Raw genomic sequence first — 20736 nt, forward strand, 5'->3', positions numbered from 1 at the left:
AGGAATTAGGGAACTGCTACAATCAATTGACAGGTGGTTGAAAAGCAGAAGTGTGTTTTGTATCATGTAGAAGCAAGTAAATGGCTGGGCAGAAAGTCGGCCAAACTCCTACAAAAAATCCAGAACTGCTTAAAAGGACACTCAGGGCACCAATAAATGTTTTTTTCAGATTTCTGCACCATACGCCTGACTCTTTAGCTACTCCCCCTCAAACCATAAAAATACTTCCTTATCAAACGTATGCACACAGCTCAGTGTCAGAACTGAATGGTCTGAACACCAAAACAACCTGCATTAGCATTGGCAGGGAGGCATATAGTAAAGATATCACTAGCTGTTTGTAGTTTCTCTAGGCTGTGAATTAAACACAGCTCACTCAGTGCTTTTGGGGTTGAGACCTGTGCATACTTTTGATAAATGGCACCAGCTGCCACTGTTTAATTGAAGTTTAATAAATGAAATGTGTTTTTTATGATTTAGTGATTTATTAATCAACAAGTGTCATTGATAGAAAAAAAATCACTGGAGATGTACACCCTAATGTTATACATATACTTATGATTCCCAGCAGTGAATAAACCAGATAGATTATGTAATTACTCAATCTTAAGCAAACTAGTGTCAGACTATTGTCTGGATTAAAAGAGGCAAGAATGAGTGGTAAACAAACTAAATACTTTGTATTCATAATTTAATACATTTTTATTCATAGTTTATTTGTAAATATTTGTAAATTTAAATGTAAATAATGTTTATTATTATTATGTCCATTATTACACTCAATAAAGGAAGCAATCAATTACGCCAATCACACCCTTCCCATATACACCCACTTGTATCCAGTTTATGCACAATCATATGTCAAATCACTAACTATTTCTCCACTTCTTCCCTTTAATTCATCCCATCCATGTCCCAGTGATTGTGGAAGAGGAGCACAGTACTAAATGTGTCATGGCATTGGCTAGATACAAGAACCCAACACACACTAATCTGCTGAAGGGATAGAATAACATATTACTGGGCCTTAGAATGGTTTCACGTAAAGAGTAGTCAAAGAGAAAGCCGAGTTCAAATGTAGGAGAGAACAGTATAAATGGGAAAACAAGCCAAGGTCAGGAACACAGAAAGTGGAGAGATGATTAAACAAGTCAAAGTCAGTAACAATATTTCCAGACTACTATAAAGCACACTCTTAGATAAACAAGAACCCCAACAGTGCAACTTGCTACTGAAGAGCCCTGGCTTATATAGCCAGGGAACCAACACCTATGGTCGGCATCACTTTGTAGTGCCTACAGACCCGAGTTCGGCCAAACGCCGAATTCAGGTGCCTCTGCTCGTTCGTACCGATAGGATCAGCACTTAGAGTCACGCCATTATGACGTTGGTGCGACTTCACACAAATAGACAAGCACGCAGAGCATGCAGCATCTGACCCGCCCCTGGATTGGGGAGCTCCAGAATGGGTAAGTATGACATAATGTATGTAAATAAATATGGTGAAGAAAGAATTAAAGGAACACTATAGGGTCTGAAACACAAAAAAATAATCCTGACCCTATAGTGTTAAAACTACCATCTAGCTTGCCTGGCCCACCCTTGCCCCCATAAATATAGTAAAATCTTCACTTTATTCCAGTCTGCTGGTGCTGGCTCTGCCCCTGATCTATCTCAGCCAATCACAATGCTTTCCTATATGGAAAAAATGAATTGGCTGAGATTGTCAAGGAGTCAGATCAGTGGCAGAGTCAGCACAAACCAAACAGAGCCCTGGCCAATCCGCATCTCCTCATAGAGATGCGTTGAATCAATGCATCTCTATGAGGAAAGTTCAGTCACTCCATGCAGAGGGTGGAACACTGAATGTCACTGACCCAGAAAGCACCTCTAGTAGCCATCTGATGAGTAGCCAGTGGAGGTTTTCCTAGGCTGTTATGTAAGCACTGCCATTTCTCTGAAAAGACAGTGTTTACTGCAAAAATCCAAAAGGAACTGATTATACTCACCAGAACAAATACAGTATGCTGTAGTTGTTCTGGTGACTATAGTGTCCCTTTAAGATGTCTTGATAGTGGTGTAAATTTCAAAATCACTTCAGTATTTTGCCTTTGATTGTTCTATTTCATCATTCAATATGTGACCTAATATACCAAAGATAACAAGGATAATGACAGATTTGGTACCTACTGGACATTTTTCTAAAACAGTGTTTTATGCAATGCTACCACGGGTACAAGAACAAATCTGAAATATTTATTTTTCATCATATATTCAATTTAAAAGTAGCTTAAATCTAGAATAAGCCATAAGAGAATGCACTCATACGTACAACACTTCAAATCATAATGGCGAAAACTATAGGTTTCAGTAATGTTTTCCCTCTGTGTCTATGTACTGCAATAATGATTAACTGTAATTCACAGCATGTTTTATATTTAATAATTGATCAACAAAAAAGGTTGACAAGTTCCTGAAGCTTTAATGTTATAATATAAAAAAAAACTTTGACATTATTTCATGCATAATACTCTAAAATTATAGGTATGCTTTGGGCATATGTTTAATCATATATTCCAAAAAAATGTTTTTAACCTGATCGGAATAGTAGAAAACATTATAATCTAATCATAACCACACATAAATGCTTCCGTACAAATATTAAAATGGCAAGTTAAAATAAATTGCATTTTGCTTGAAAAAGGCAAACTGTAATTTCTGCATGCATAAAAATATAACTTTGTCACATTATTATTTCATATTAGCGATAGTCCATATCTACACCTACTGGTTAGGAAAATGTCTCCTGGGATCCACATTGTAGATATACAAAATGAATATGATACCTTTGGGGATTTTTGTTGTAAGAATTTTTCAAGCAAAAGGCTATGAAACAAAAATCTAGAAATCTGCCTGCAATCCAACTGGGAATTTGTTTTGCACTAACGATGTTTTGTTGTAGCTTATAAAAGGCATGTACTCACGACATGCTCGTTAACTTTACAAAATGTCAGTGTTTCCTAAGATGCCAGAAGTTCCAATTAGTTCTTCTATATATAGTCAAGAACTTTGGTATATGGAAACAATGAAAGTAGTCTGAGGGGGGTCATCATTAGAATGGTTTGGAAGAATGTAAGAAAGTTTCCAACATTTAAATCTATAGGTACCGGAAGGGAAAGTGTGACTGACAGGACAGTGGTCTGAAGCTTCTGAATTATTTAAGCTGCATGTGATCATTATCTTTGTAACTGCAAAAAGATAAAATACTGAAATATTTGGAACAGAGAAATGTAGATATAAAAAAAAAAGTATATAATTTTTAGTCCTGAGATGTAAATAAAAAAGGAAATAACTTTTTTTGGTTAGTTCAAGAAAAGTAATGTAAACTGTTGTGATTTTTCTCAGAAATACTTGTAATGATATATTTTTTTTTATCTTCAGTCAAAACCTAACAGGGTTATTATAAGTTCAAAGTGAATGCAAAGTGAATTTAAAGTTTAAAGTCAAAATAGACAAACTGGGAAAAAAAATCTCTGAGTGAGCTATGCTGTTTTAAAGACTGGCTATTGACTTATTAACCTAAATCAGTAGATTAACTCTTCTAAACACATTGCCCAAAATACCCTTGACCTCATCAGTTCCAACATTTGCTTTCTCATTAATTTTTCTAACATGCCTTTCTCCCTTTCTGATCACATCTCCTAGAATATGTTTTTAATATGCCCCGTACGCAGAATCCTAAACCCAAGCAACAACGGCCTACTAGAAGCCTAAACGCACTTCCCCTCTAATATATAATCTACACTCTCACCTGTACGAACTTTCACTTGTCCTTCTTAAGCCATTTCTTTCAATAACATTGTCTTTTCTAGCTCCATGGAAAAGACCGCTCCAATCAAAGCCTGTTCCAAACAGTAATCACCATTTAACCCTGGGACACTTAGTATGCTCGTTATCTCCAAAGGTTTTCTCGTACAATTGACACCTGTTGGAGGAAGTTGCAACCCATACCAGACTCTGTCCACTGCAAGTCTATGCTTCATTCTCATTCCACACACCTCCTTGCCAAACAAGAGTATTTCACATCAACTACTGGTCCGGACACCAATCTCACAATCCAAGATTTTGCATGTTACTTTATTGACAAAATTTACAAAATTAGAAATAACATTCCCTATCCTCCCTCCTCACTCTTGAAGCTCTATTTCAACTCTGAATCTTATTATACCCTAAACTCCCCCATTAATGAACAGACAATGTCTGCACTTCTATTCTCTTGCTCCACTTTCTGCTTTCTTGATCACATTCCTTCCCTCCCTATCCAATCTCTCTCTTCTTGACTTGCTTCTTTCACAACTCATAACGTCAATATCTCTTCAGTAGCCAGCCCCACTTCATTTAAACATTCAATTGTTGATTCTATCCTGAAGAAGCGTTCTCTTGATCCTGCTTCTCCCTCTAACTTTTGTCCCATGTCACTTCTTTCATTCACCTCTAAAATTTTAGAGCAGCTCATGTAGACACGTCTTACTAAACGTCTCAATTTCAATTTCCTACTTGACCGGCTTCAATCTCTCTTCACTCTGCCGAAACATTGATAGTGATCAATGATGGCATGCTGCTGAATAGGTCACTATTCTCTCTTTATTCTTCACTACCTCTCTGCTGCCTTTGACACTGTAGGTTACTCACACCTTCTTCTAGCCTTCAGCAACCTTGGCCTTTTTATTTCTATCTATTCCTGGTTCTATTCCCATGTCTCTCAATATTAATTTAGTGTATTATTTCCTAGCACCAAATCCTGCTCTCTACCCATATTATTTGGGGTACCCCAAGACTTTGTTCTGGAACCCCTTTTGTTTTCTCTTTTCACTGGTCTTTTGGTAACATTATTAACTCCTTTGCATTTCAGCATTACTTGTACGCTGATGGCACTAATCTCTACCTCTCCTCCCCAGATCATTGTCCTAACATCATCGCACATGTCATCAACTGCCTTGTCACTGTCTCTAACTGATTGTCTTCTCATTTTCTAATCTGTAATCGTTCCAAAATGGAACTTATCTTTCCTCCTTTCCTATCCCTCCTCCTTTATTTACCTTCAGGTTAATGGTATACCTATTACCCCAACTCCCCAAGCTAAATGTCTTGGTGTCACTCTTGACTCTGGCCTCATGCCCCCACCCCTCACATACAAGTTGTATCAAAATGATGTAGCTGCCATCATAAAAACATTGCAAATATTTTTCTATATCTAACACCAAATGCTATTAAGAAACTTGTTCATGCACTCATTATTTCTCATCTTGATAATTAGTCTTCCTCATTGGTCTTTCCTATACCCATATAGCATCACTCAAATTTGCTATGAATGCTCCTAACAGGCTTATCTATCTCATCCATCACTCCTATCACTGCTTACCTCTCTGTCAGTCTTTACATTGGCTTCTCATGTAATTCATGAAACAATTCAAACTATTTACATTAATATAGAAAGCTCTTAAGAGCTGTACACTCTTCTTATTTATATTTCCTCTCTAATCCACAACTATACTCCTTCTCATTTCCTTTGCTCCACCAATGATCTTGTCTTGTTCTCTGTTCGATCCACCTCTACTATCCACCTCTACTAATTTTCCTGGGTAATTGCTTGCATCATAACAGTCCTCCCACACACCCCCACATAACCTTTGCTGTCACCATCCACATAACTCTTTCTCACTTTCCACTATATATTGGCTCCACTCACTACTCTAACACGATTAACTAAACACAGCCTTCAAATCCATCATCCTCTCCTCCCCTCCAACATATTTTTCATCATCTTGTGTTTTTCTATTCCACCCTCTTAGATGGGGAGCTCATTTGAGCAGGACCTTTTTCACCTCTTGTCCCTGTCAACAAGCATGTCAATAATGTCAACAAATGTACTGTAAAGCACTGTGGAATATGTTGGTGCTACATAAATGTTACTAATAATAATTGATATATGATATCTTTTATTTAATCTACCAGTTTCACTTGAGCCCTGACAAATTGCTGATATGGAGCATGTTATGGTTCATCTTTCTTAAATGGTTATAACAATTCTTGGTGAAAATTTTTTTTCTGGGTTCTTTAATCACTGTGGGTTGTCATGTAGAAGTTATTATGAAGACATACAGGGTATTAGAGTAATTCAGAGTGATACAAATAGAGTGGTATAAGTAATAAGTGATATCTAAAGATAGTTGTGCAGCAGAAACCTCCGACAAAATGATTGTGGCCTTCTTTTAATGAGGCTCTTCCACTGCAAAAATGATAGAAAAGGACAGAATCTTTATGAAATGCTCTTGTTGGCTACATGGGAATTACATTGGATCAATGCTCTCATAGCAGTGGGAGTAGGGCATTTTCTTTTTGATTCCAAGAATTGGTTTATGGGGACTCTCACTGGATCATCTTGTGTTTTAGTTGTGCACATGTATGAGAGTACAGCAATGATGCTGCTCTGGGCAGATGATGCACCAAGAGCTGAATAATTTAAGTGGTGATGCCTGCAGGAGACAGCTTCGGTAAAGTTATATACTTTCAGCTGCACTCCAGATTCTCTGTGAATAAGCAGAAATTGTACCTTCAGAGGACTATGCACATATCACTGACAGTGACTAAGCCACTTTTACAAATATTTTTTTTTAAGATTTACTATAATCTCAGTTTGAAAAAAAAATTATGAGAAATACACTGAGTTTCATGGTGAATAGTAGCATAAGTGGATTGCCCAAAATCAGCACTTGTTTACCCAAATATTGCACCGTGGGATGGAATAGGAGGCAGGAGGGTATCCAATATTGCACCCACCAAGCGGACCACTGAGTTCCAAAACTGGAAAGATGGATGAGCAATTGATAACCCTTCTGTAGCTGCGAATGGCCAGGATCCATGATGATGATGCATAGTTCAGAGTCTGCATAACGTGGGGGGAGAATACCACACGAATCCTCCACAAAACTGTTTAAATAATTATAATTGGTTGGAGGGGAAATTCTTTCAATTCATTATACTGGTCAATGTGAGGGTTGTGTTACGAATAGACCTGTATAGAAACCAATTCAAAGGAAGTATCTTTACAGGAGACAATTCCGTGCCTTTAAGCATCTATTCTCACAATGATGAACTTAACTAACCGGTGAGCATTCCTGTAGTTAAATAATATTGAACTTAATGCAATTACTTTTACAGTAACTATGGTTATGGTTTTGCAACATGGGACTTGTGGCCATCTAACTATTCACCTGCTACCTAACTCAAACTCCAATCCAGATCTGTTACAGGACACTGAATACCTCTTGCTAAATGTCCCAGTAGTTAGACTATTTTGTGAGCTATAGTCACAAAGTTTCTTTATTACATATCACAGTGGTTTTGGTTTGCACAACTGTACTTACTTGGTTCAGGGACAAACAGTTTAAGGTATTATTACAATATTATTAAACAATATTATTCCATTTAATCATGTACTTATATCTAATACATATGCAATTATGATTTTTAGTTACTGTTCCTACTTCTCATTTTGTGATTTGGCGCAACAGGAAAGTCAGAGACAACATTATCTTTAAGGACAGATTTAAAAATTTTAATTGATTAAAAAAATTTCACTTTAGTTCTGAGATTCATTTTTTACCGTAGAAAATATAGGGCCCTATATGCAACATCACAGTTGTACATGTTGCCACTGTCTCCGTAAAATAAGTCTTAAGTATTACAAAAAAGCAATTTCAAATTATGATGAAACTTAAACAATGCTTTGTATCCTTCAGTTTAAACAATGTGTTTAGGAAGCTACAAAATAGCCAAAAAAACAATTACTTACAAGAGCATTGTAGTGTAATAATTGGATTATGAGTCATAACCTCATTATCAAAGAAATGGGAAAATTAATGCTGAACAAAACTGTGACAAATATGAAAAAATGTTTAATACACTTCATGTATTCTGTTCCTATTTAATCTAGTCTAATAGCAAAAGCAATTTAGTTAGATTGGTTTAGTTATAAGTAAACATTCTGTAAAATAATTGAGTTTACATTCTTCAGTGGTTTTCTATTATAAGTGGGTCAAATTTAGATTCTTTGACAATAATAAATTGTGCCTGCATTTAAAATAGAACACTGGGATTTCTGTCAAGCCAATAATACATAAATATTGACCGATTCATAGAGTTTCTTGCATATTAGATAGGGAATCTTAAAATTCAATATCCTACGCACAGGCCCTATATTCCAAATTAACTTAAATGCACATATACTCATCGACCTTTATACAAATTATTCCTAAAAGAAATGTAAAAATCACTATATAAGTACACTTGTATAATTACACAATGTAAAAATAATTATAAGTACACTTCACACAATCCAATATACAAGCAGCATGAATGATCTTGAAGGAAGGTCACTCTAAATATGTATATATAAAAAGGTGTCTAATACACCTTTTTAGCCCCTGACGAAGGTGCATTAGACGCAACGAAACGCGCATCGGGTTGAAGTTTATTTTTCACTTTTTTTCACCAATGGTAGCACTAGGTTTTTGATTTACTTTTATTTTCTAGCACTGTTTTATTTTCTTTGAAGGGAGTTAGCCAGAGGCAGTCCTTTTTCCTCTTCTCTCCTACTTAGGGATAGCATAGAACACCCTTGAAGGTGTTTACCTTAGGAGCTGCAGGGATACTATTTCTACTTACTACTCTCCTTGGGACATGCTGTTCTGTTAAGCCTTTTCTCTTTATTGGGGGCCTTTTTGCCCCCATTTAGCACTAGGGACAGCATAGTACACCCCTGAAGGTGTTCCATATAGGAGCTATAGGGTATTTTTCTAAGGTTGTCCACTTAGGAGCAACAAGGTGGAGACTTTTGTATATAGATATACTTTTCTTTATTATTCCTCAGAATATCTGCTTACTGGTTATTTATTTCCCCACTTAGTTTTTGGGGACTTAGCCATCATTGTATTCTCTAAGGCTTTAGTCTACCCCTTCTTAGAACATTGATATATGGTATTCAGTTTTCTCTACTATATTCCATTTAAAGTGCCCTCTCTCTCTTTTTTCAATTTAGCAATAAAGCCAATTTTATTTATATTGAGGCACTTATTGGAATTTATAATTTATACTATATATCATGCTATATATCAATGGATAATTTATATGTCTATAAGTGTTCAGTGCTTTTGGTGTAGTCATAATATACATCATTTTCCTATTTATTGTATTTAAAACCAGTTTGGAGTCTCTTTCTTGTTATTGAGTCTCTATTTATCTTATATTTCCCAAATTACTTGTCTACTTTGTCTTTGTGTATATTAAGACTGGGTTGGAATTTCAGTGAAACTTCAACGCAGTCAAATTGATTATTTCACAATGAGTTGATCTTTCTGAAATAGTCAATTTGGATAGAGGGTTGACAAAGTTGCTTTTAGAATAAGCAATAAACCACATTTGATATTAATGTACTTATTCTAAATCCAACACAATGGTGTACAGTTTAAAAATAGGTTTATGGCACATTTTATGTTATGTGTACTCTCTGTCTCCATTTCATAGATCACATTGTCCTTGTTATAAAAGTCTTTCAATGTTCTCTAACCCATTTGGTTGCATAGTTATGGATTTATCTAAAGCAGTTCTGGCAACTAACCTGTTGATAATATGGCTTATTACACTTCCTAGTTTCAAGTGCTTTAAGGCATCTTTTTTTTTAAATTCTTTTTATTGTTTGAGTTCAGAAATATGGGGTACAGAAAGGGAAAAAAGGAATAAGAGTTAAACATCAATCAGTCATTTCAGTAACATTGTTGTTGATTAAATCACACTTTAAGTTTGTCTTTTTTTACCTTCATGATACTTATAAAGCTGTTCATTCTCACCTCATGTGTTTAAGTCGAGGGTTTTCCTGAGTGGAAGCATCACTCAGTCCGTTTCCAAAATCATCACATTCTCTATCAGTTATCTCCAGTTGGTATATCTGCATATACTATCGCTTTTGAGTTTTATTGGTCTCATTGCGTCTTTTACTTGTGTCGGTTTGGGACGTTGAGATGTCCTAATACTGTCAGCTGTGGATTGTCATTCTGTGGTCCCTGTCCGTATTATTTGTGTGTCGGTCACTGCATGCTTCATGGCATCTTGATACACCGATAAGAATCTGTCATGGCTGACAGACCCTTGTTCCTAGTCTTCTCTTTCAGATAAAAGACCTTTGATCTCTCCCATCCAAAACACCAACTATGCATTTTAAGTGCAGCAGTGCAAAGGATTTGTCATACAAGCCTTCTGCATTGGGTTGGGGAAAAGGAACGGTTTGCCTGGCATGCTATCTTCACTCAACAATGAATGAAAATGTGAATTTATATAAACTGTTATCTGTACACTTTGTAGCAACAATGTGCCTAAAGTAATGTTGCCATTCCAGTGCTCATGACACCATTTGTCTAACACAGTAAGCCATAATAACTATAAATATAATAAGATCTATATAAGGTGCTTAAAAGCCCAGATCATATACATGAAAAACGTAGGCTAAAGAAAATGAGGATAAACTCAATTTTGGAGTGCACCTTTAACTATTATAAATGTGAAATACGGGGGGCGTGGCTAACTGCCGACACGAGCGGTCGCATGGAGTGAGAGCTCCGTGCTTTGGATGACTTCACAGCCCACTACTCTCAGCACACACAGCCCCCCAGCGACTGCCAAGCCTGTGGACACATCCTCTACGATGGCACCGGCCAAACAAACTAAATTGATGGACCAGATCCGTCCCGCCAGAAAAGACCGCTTGCGGCCTACACAAGATGGCGACGACGGGCATGCCTGCTCGCAGTCTGCTGAGAGCATGCCGGACCCTGAAGGGGACCCATGCCCATACACTGACGCTCCGGTAACGGAGAAAAGGCTGTATCTTATGCTGCAAGACTTTAGAGTCACCCTGCAATCCGACCTCAAAAGGGCGACCAGCGAGATTAAAAGGGAGATTTCTGACCTGGGAGAACGCACAAACCAACTAGAAGCCCGCACAGAGGATATATACACCGAGCAGAATGCGCTGGCAAACACTGTGCAGCAGCTAGCAGAAGAACAAACTCAGCTCAAACGTAAGTTAGCTGACTTAGAAGACCGGTCCCGCAGGAATAATGTCAGATTCCGCGGGGTACCAGAACACGTGGGCACGGAAGAACTCCCCACGTTTATCAAAGGGCTCTGCGCAACATTACAGCCCGATATAGCAGAAGGAGCGTGGCTCCTAGACCGAGCCCACCGACTACCACGACCACCGAGACTGACGCAAGATACACCTCGAGACGTGGTTGCAAGATTTCCTTATTTCACCTCTAAGAACGCTCTGCTAACAGCATCACGCAAGGTTGAAAAGTTACCGGCACCATACACTTCCATTAATATATATGCGGACCTGTCGGCCTTGACAATGGCCCGGAGAAGGGACTTCATCACGGTGACAAAAACACTGCGGAACCACAACATCCCATACAGATGGGGATACCCGACGAAATTACTCGTATGGAGGAACGGCAAAAATCACGTGGTAAATGAACCGGAGGTGGGCATGCGCCTCATAAAAGAATGGGGTCTGTTCCCAACACAAGCGACGGTAGCGGCCGCTACTGCACCACAGAACAGACCGCAAGGAGAATGGCGAATGGCGGGATCGCCGACTAAACCATAAAAGACTGTGCTCCTGGGACTCTTTCCTCCACCGAAAGCTGATTTGGGGACACGGTGCCATCCAAACCCACGTAACTATATGTTATCTGACACACATATTATGGGGTAACTGAATCTGGCAAATTAGTATCGAGCCATGTGTTGAAACTGATTTGGGGACGATGCCACCCTACCCCACGTACCTATGCAATAGGCTATCTGACACACATAATATGGGGAAACTGTACATGGCCGCTTAGTATCGGGACATGTGTTGAAACTGGATAAATATAACGATGGCGGGGGGAGGGAGGGGATCCTGGGAGTGCACTAATGCTCTAACATTAAACTGCTAATATGATGTAATGTATATGTGACTATAATAATGTACTCATGTAAGGGCTGTGTAACCAAACCTGACATGTAAGTCATCCATACTTCGCTCCTACCACCGAGCGCACCCCAAGGATGAGCGTAGGCTTAGGCACGGTGTGCTGGCCTGCGCCTCAACCGGAGAAGGCGCCGATTGTTTTGAAGGCGCTGTGTAAATACTTTAGTTTAGTTATGAAATGGTTGTCGTTGTTATCCCCTGTATTGCTCCATACCTTCCCTACCATATCCCCCCTAAGCCGAGCTATGCCACCACCACGCCAAATACGCTTCTCAAACTTTAGCATGCCATTGCCCGCACCAAATGGATAACACGTTAAAAATTCTCTCCATGAACGTTAAGGGTCTCAATAGCCCACACAAACGTAGGCTGGCAGCTCAGGAAATGACCAAATCCAAGGCGGCTATTGTTTGTCTACAAGAGACTCACTTTAGCATACGCAAGCCACCAATTTTCAAGGTCAAACACTTCCCCCAGGCCTATCACGCCATGTCAGGCACAAAATCAAAAGGGGTCTCACTTTATTTCCACAGGGACTGGGTTTTTACACCTTCCAAACAATATATCAGCAAAGATGGCAGGCTGCTCATATTGGTGGGCTCCCTAAATGGCCTCCAAGTGACGATTGCCTCCCTGTACGCTCCAAACGACACACAGAAAGACTTCCTCACCAAGGCGTTCCGCAAATTAGGTCAATACCAATCGGGGCACACCATAATATGCGGAGACTTTAACTGCACCCCTGACCCACACGTAGACACGCAGAGGACCCAAAACCGACCACCTAAACAGCCGTCACTGGCTATGGGCCAACACCTAGCGACTCTACTACACTCCTCGAACTACTACGATGTATGGCGCAATCTCTTTCCGAGCGCGAGAGACTACACATTTTATTCTCCAGTCCACATGACATACTCCAGAATAGACCTATGCCTATTCGACAAAAGCACTCTACCACATGCCATTGACATGCACATAGGCCCCATCACATGGTCCGACCATGCCCCCCTGACGATAACAATGAAAATACCACACCCGGCGAGAGGAAGGGGAGCCTGGCGTCTCAACGAGACCCTCCTGGAGGCCCCTCACCATCTCGAGCGCATACGCGCTACACTGGATGCATACTTCATAAATCACGCACACTGCGAAACCACCATCGCTACACAATGGGTAGCCCACAAAGTAGTTATGAGGGGGGAATTTATAAGGCTGGGAGCGAATACCAAGAGAGCGGCGCGTACGGAGCTCACAGAACTCACTCAAACCATAGTTGACACTGAGGCTGACCATAAATCAAACCCAACCAAACAAACTCACAAACGCTTACAAGCACTCAGGACCAGACTGCGAGACCTCCAACTACAAACCACTGAGAAACATATGAGATATTTGAGACAAACTCACTACACGCTGGGAAACAAAGCTGGCAAGCTTCTAGCTGGCCGCTTGAAACAAAAGTACCTTCAGACCAAGATCCCCTACATAGTTTCCAAACAGGGGGACAAACTCTACAACCCCCAGGACATAGTGAACTCATTAGCGGAATACTATGCATCACTTTACCAACTCTACTCAGACCCAGGGACTCCCCAACCGTCTGAGGCAGGAATAGACTCCTTTTTGCACAAAGTCGCCCTCTCCTGCATATCCCAAGACCTTTGTGCATATTTAACCAGTCCCTTTACTGACGAAGAACTAAAGGCAGCAATTAAATCGCTCCCCAAGCGCAAATCTCCAGGCCCAGATGGCCTCTCAAATTATTACTACATTAAATTCACGGACCAATTAGCCCCCCATCTATTAAAGCTATTCAACGAAATCAAGCAGACTGGCATAATGCCCCGAGAAATGCTAGAAGCTTTTATTGTCACTCTGCCAAAACCCAATAAACCCCCCACACACTGTGCCAACCTGAGACCAATATCGCTTCTCAACTCGGACACTAAACTGTACGCCAAAATGCTGGCTACAAGGATCAAAACACTCTTTCCCACGCTCATCTCCGCTGAACAGGCGGGGTTTGTGCCAGGCAGGCAGGTGGGGGACAATACCCGTCACTTTCTAAATCTTATTGACTGGGCAAATCACTCCTCTCAACAGGGCCTGGTGCTGGCGTTGGACGCCGAAAAGGCGTTCGACCGCTTACACTGGGGATTTATGACACAAACACTAGCCAAAATGGGGCTTCCACAAGCCTTTCTAACAAGTATCCTGGCCCTCTACCAATGTCCGTCCGCAAGGGTCTTTAGCACTGGCTTCTTGTCAGAGCCCTTCCCCATACGTAATGGCACACGCCAAGGCTGCCCGCTATCCCCACTTATCTTTATTCTATGCCTTGAACCTCTAACAAGACTCATAAAAGATAGCACACTAATCCAGGGCCTGTCAACCCCGGGTGGGACACAGAAGCTGGCTTTGTTTGCCGACGACATACTCATGTTCATAACGGATCCCATTAATTCCATCCCAGCACTGTTAGCACTACTCAGTGAGTACGGGGAGGTTTCCTTCTATAAGAACAACACCGCCAAAACGCAGGCATTGCCGATTAACCTTCCACACCAAACGCAAACGCAACTATCCTCCGATTTCACCTTTGACTGGCGTAAAACGTCCCTCACATATCTGGGGATCAAATTGACAAAATCCCATCAAACCATACCTAAAGAAAACCACTATCCGGTCATACACAAAATGCGGGCCACCCTGGAAAAATGGGAGAATCTAGAGATCTCCTGGCTGGGCCGAGTTAATACAATCAAAATGATGGCTCTGCCTCATATTTTATACCTCTTTCGCACCATCCCAATACCACTCCCCACCAAATTGCTCAAACTAATGCAATCGGTTATTAACGCTCACGTCTGGAAGCGAAAGCCCCCAAGAATAGCCCAGCGCACCCTAGGCTTCCCCTTTACCAAAGGGGGCCTGGGCCTTCCGGATATTAAAGCATACTATAGGGCCACATCTCTAGCACAAGGTGTACACATCCTGAGACTCAAGGAAACCTCTCACAGGCCTCTGTGGCTCACACTGGAAGATGCCCACCTACAACCACACAACACGTCCCGCATGTTATGGTCCAATGCCCCCACCGATCCTGAGGGAGTGTACCTGTCCAAGTGTTCTCGCTTCCTGTTGAGCTCATGGCGGACTTGGAGCCACCTGATTGTGGACCCACACTTGCTCTTCAGGGAAGCGCCGCTAGAAACCATGACCATTTTCTCCCCAGATCTACCCACAGCGAGCTGGATGGCCAAGGGCATAAATAAAATAAAAGACCTACTGGAGGGGGGCGTGATCCAAACATTCCCGGATCTACAGCACAAATTTTCCCTACCCCAAAGGGACATGTACCTCTACCTTAGAATGAAAAACATCCTGCTACTCCATACAGGCAAAAAAAACGAGATGCCCAAAGATCTGCCACTGATTCCCACTCAGGTCCTCTCCACTAAAATAGGGAAACCCCTATCCATGTGCTACAATGCCCTCCTAGAGGGTCAAACAGGTGAAAAAAGATCCTATATGAGGCAATGGGAGGGAGAGATAGGCTACCAACTGTCATTGGAACAATGGTATGAGGCACTGACAAACACGAAAAAAGCTTCCAAGAGCCTCTCGCTGTGGGAGGCATACTGCAAAATTGCCATGAGATGGTACTTAGTACCACACAGACTGGCACGTATCTATAAGGGTTCCTCTGGGCTCTGCTGGCGCTGTGAGGGGGAAGCGGGCACCATGCTACACATGTTCTGGGACTGGCAGGCTTTAGAAACATTCTGGAAACAGTTACAAGGCCTTATTGTAGATACTACCGGCCTCCAGATTCAGCTGAAACCAGAACATTACCTATTACACATAATACCCGGGCTTTCACTACACCCCCATAAGAAAGTACTAGTAACCATACTTACGGTGGCAAAAATTCTAATAGCCCAAAACTGGAAGAGTAAAGTGGTACCCACCCTAGTAGCAATCACAGAGAGAATGAATGCTATAAGCTCCTATGAACGCATGGCCAGTAGGATCTGGGATCAGGGAAATAAATACGAAAAAGACTGGGCAAGCTGGAATCTCAAACCATGATCTCTCATGACTAAGAGAGTGCCCCATGATTCGGGTACTACCAGCCACGAACCAGACCCGGCAAACTGATGACATAGCACCCAAAGAAAAAGTAAGAAAGCTTATGAGAACGATAACTAGACCGTGTAGGCACAGGGTAGCAAGGCTAGGGACTTTCAGTCCCCACTCCAAGTTCATCTCACCCTTCCCTTCCACATGTCCCTGTTCCCCCCAAATCCTGCCAACAAAACTCCAAATGCATAAAGTCCGAGCCTAAAGATGAGGCTGCACTGGTTCAAGAGCAAATAATTAACCAATCTTTGTATGTAACGAGCAGGTATCCATTGTTCTTGTTGTATAAAATGCATTGTATAAATGACAACATTGCCGATATCAAACTGACATGTAAACGTGATATAATCATCCTTGTCTGCAATGTATGTTTGTTCATGTTGTTGGCAAAATAAAGACTATATATGGAAAAAAAAAAAAAATGTGAAATACAAGAGATGTGCTGTTTTCTTCCATGTCACTTTTTGTGGTTATTAAAGGGACACTATAGTCACCAGAACAACTACAATTTTTTTAATTTGTTCTGGTGAGTAGAATGATTACCTTCAGGCTTTTTGCTGTAAACACTGTATTTTCAGAGAAAATGTACATCACAGCCTAGTGATAACTTCACTGGCCACTCTTCAGATGTCTGTTAGAGATCCTTCCTGGGTCATGGCTGCCTAAAATGCATCCAAACATTCAGTGTCTCTACCCTCTGCATGCAGACACTGAACTTTCCTCATAGAGATTCATTGATTCAATTCATCTCTATGAGGAGATGCTGATTGGCCAGGGCTGTGTTTGAATTGTGGTGGCTCTGCCCCTTATCTGCCTCTTTGTCAGTCTCAGCCAATCCTATGGGGAAGCACTGTGAATGGATCAGGCTACCACTTCTTCTCATGTCAGCAGGCAGTGGGCAGGTCTAAAGGAAACAGGCACAAAGCATGCAGCTGCAGACTTGAATACAAGTAAGATTTACTATATTTAGGGAGGCATGAGGGGACCAGGGTGGCTAGATGGTGGTTTTAACCCTATAGAGTCAGGAATACATGTTTAAATATACAATGGTGTTTTATGCTACATTCATGGTGTTTTATGCTACATTCATGGATTGCAGGATAAAACTTACCAGGAAAGGTTAAATGATCTCAACATGTATAGCTTGGAGGAAAGACGAGACAGGGGGGATATGATAGAAACATTTAAATACATAAAGGGAATCAACACAGTAAAGGAGGAGACTATATTTTAAAGAAGACAACATACCACAACAATAGGACAATAGGTCTTAAATTAGAGGTGCAAAGGATTAAAAATAATATCAGGAAGTATTACTTTACTGAGAGGGTAGTGGATGCATGGAATAGCCTTCCAGCTGAAGTGGTAGAGGTTAACACAGTGAGGGAGTTTAAGCATACGTGGGATAGGCATAAGGCTAGATTTAATATAAGGCCTAGACTTAATATAAGGCCAGGGACTAATTAAAAGTATTTAGAAATATTGGGCAGACTACATGGGCCAAATGGTTCTTATCTGCCGTCATATTTTATGTTTCTATGTTTGCTGCTTGCATTATTACTATATTACAATATTATTGTGCTAATGTGTATTAGCAACATAATATTGTAATATAGTCAGTGATGTATCTATCGCGAGGCAAACAAGGCACTTTGCATGGCACAGCAAAAAAAGCCGCCCCCAAACCCCCAGGCAGATCCCTTGTTTGCCTCATGTCCTGGGGGGCTCACTTTTGAGCCCCCCTGAGGTGGGCGGCGAGCAGCTTAGGAGCATGCTCACCTGAGCTCTTCCTCCTCAGCTCCCTCCACGCCGCTTAATGAAGCCAGGAGCCGGAATGTGACATTACTCCGGCTCCCGGCATTACTAAGCAGTGCGCGAGGGAGCTGAGCCTGCCCGCCCAGCAGCCCCAATGGACCGCAGGTAAGTAATCCACTCCAGCTCTCCCAGGGAGGCTGGGTGGATTTAAATTAAAATAATAATAATAATTTGTGAGTGTTGAGGGAAATGTGTGTGTTTAAGTATGTGTGTGTGTGTCTGTAAGTGTGTATGTGTGTGTGTGTGTCTAAGTGAATGTGTGTGTGTCTAAGTGAATGTGAATGTGTGTGTGTCTGTCAGTGAGTGCGTGCGTCTGACAGTGAGTGAGAGCATCTGTCAGTGCGTGCGTCTGTCAGTGAGTGTAAGTCTGTCAGTGTGTTTCCGAGTAATTGTGTGTCTGTCTATCAGTGTGTCAAATCAGTGATAGTGTGTTTATGTCATTGTTTGTCAGTGTATATGAGAGTATGTGTCTGTCAGTGAGTGAGCGTCTGTCAGTGAGTGAGCGTCTGTCAGTCAAAGTGCGGCCTTGAAAAGAAGGGTTGGAGAAAATTTAAATTGGGGGGGGTGGGGGGTGCCCGAGCACCATCCTGCCCAGGGCAGCACGAATCCAAAATACACCACTGAATATAGTAATATGCAAGCAGCAATATGTAGCATCTTTGTATCTTATCTGCCCTGTTTTAGATTTCTTCCTTACAACCACTCCTCAGATTGTGTGCACGTACTTTTACTGTAAAACAGACTGTAAATGCGAGTATAAAGTAAAGTGTTTTTTCTCAGCAGTAGATGTGTGTCTAAAGATTGTTAAAATTGTACTTTCCACATCAGGGGTATGTTTCCTGCAGATGTAGTTGAATACTAAGAAAATTGAGCTCTAATAATGCAACATGCTATTGATCTTTTCATGTGTCCATTGTGTAGTACAACAATATGCAGTACTGCATATCTTTCTGATATCTACCTATTACAATACTCCTTCCAAACAGCTTATTCTCAATGCTGTGTTCAATCCGTGAATAATAATGTGAATTTATATAAACTGTTATCTGTACACTTCGTAACAATAATATTCCTTAAGTAGTGTTACCATTTCAGTGCTCATGACACCATTTGTCTAACACAGTAAGCCATAATAATAACTATAAATACAATAATATCTATATATGGTGCTTGCAGTCAATATATTGGTAAACTACTACTTCTCTAGGCAAGGTTATACACTTAATCCTCGTGGCACGCAAGGAAGCTCTGGGTGCTGGAATGCAATTCATTCACGTGAAGTAGACAGTGAGCTTGTAGGTTCTGATCTAGACTCCCCTCCCACCCCCCCCCCCCCCCCCCATAGGGGACAACAAAGGGAGAGCAGTTCTAATATGGTGGATTGTACATTGCAGTATATATTCCTGATCTGCCTCCGTCCATTGGAGTATTTTAAGTGTTTTTAATCATGCATTAACATTTTATAGAAAGCACTGTGATCTACTGTTCTATTTTCAGATCAAAGGACAGGACAATACAGAAACCTGGGAACTTTAAAACCCATTTAAATCGATTTAAATTAATAGATTTTTTGCTGACACTATTTTTTATTTATTTTTTATTGTGCATTCATTTTTATATTTATTCATTTTTTTTAAATTAGTTTTCATTTTAGTATTACCAATACATATACATATACTGTGTGTTTCCTGTGTAAGATCTGGGCTTTTTTCTGTTGTCAATCTTTATTTTTCATGTGCACAAGATAACAGATAAGCTTACGAAGCCACGACAGCTTTGTTAAGCATTTCAGAGATAGGCATACTTACACATCGACATGGCATGTCAAGAAACAGCACAATTTTATAATAATAATAAAAAGAATATGTCAAGCTAGGTATAAATGTCTAAACCGCTGGACAGCTGAACTGAAACTATCAAAGCTTAATACATAATTTAGACATGCATAATGTAGGGTAGGAAACTTATGCTGATATGGGGAGTAGTAACCCAGCTGGTCTTAGATATTGGAACACGATAATAGTGTTGCTTAACGTATTATACATACAAGTTTGAAGAACCACTGGGGTTTGACTCTCAGGCACTGCCAAACATAAAAATGAAAGGAAAAATACAACATAATATCATAGGGGGCTTATAAAAGCAGTGTAGTGGCAACTGATTTTAGGGAGACACCTACGCCACCAAGCGGTATGCCCTTGGAGATTAGTCCAGCGTCAACCGATACCCAGATTCAGGAAAGCAGGAAGGTCACTGTTAAGATCTGGGCTTTTAGGCTCCTTAATATATTTATTCTAATTTGGGAGTGATACATGGTCACTTCAACAGCCAGAGGAACCTGTACTGGGTGTGCGATATTGTGTTTTTTTGTGTGTTATGTTTTTGGAGCTTTATGAGAAATGTCTGTGTTCAAAGCTTATGTGATAAAATAACGTACAAACAATTCTATAAAAAAGTTTAAATTTGTTTTTGTTTTTTTTAAATCTGAAAAATAGCTGAACAAATTGTTCTTAGCATGGGCAGAGGTCTTTAAGATCACGTGTATATGTACTCATCGCCATCTACACCAGTAGAAAGCTACCAGCCCTTTTCATTCACCAGATATGTCTCATGTCATCCATGATAAGTTGTGGATCTCTTTGAATACCTTCATATCGTTCTATCCAAGTCACTAAAAATGA

This window comes from Pelobates fuscus, chromosome 6 (assembly GCF_036172605.1).
Source record: "Pelobates fuscus isolate aPelFus1 chromosome 6, aPelFus1.pri, whole genome shotgun sequence".
Lineage (NCBI taxonomy): Eukaryota > Metazoa > Chordata > Amphibia > Anura > Pelobatidae > Pelobates > Pelobates fuscus.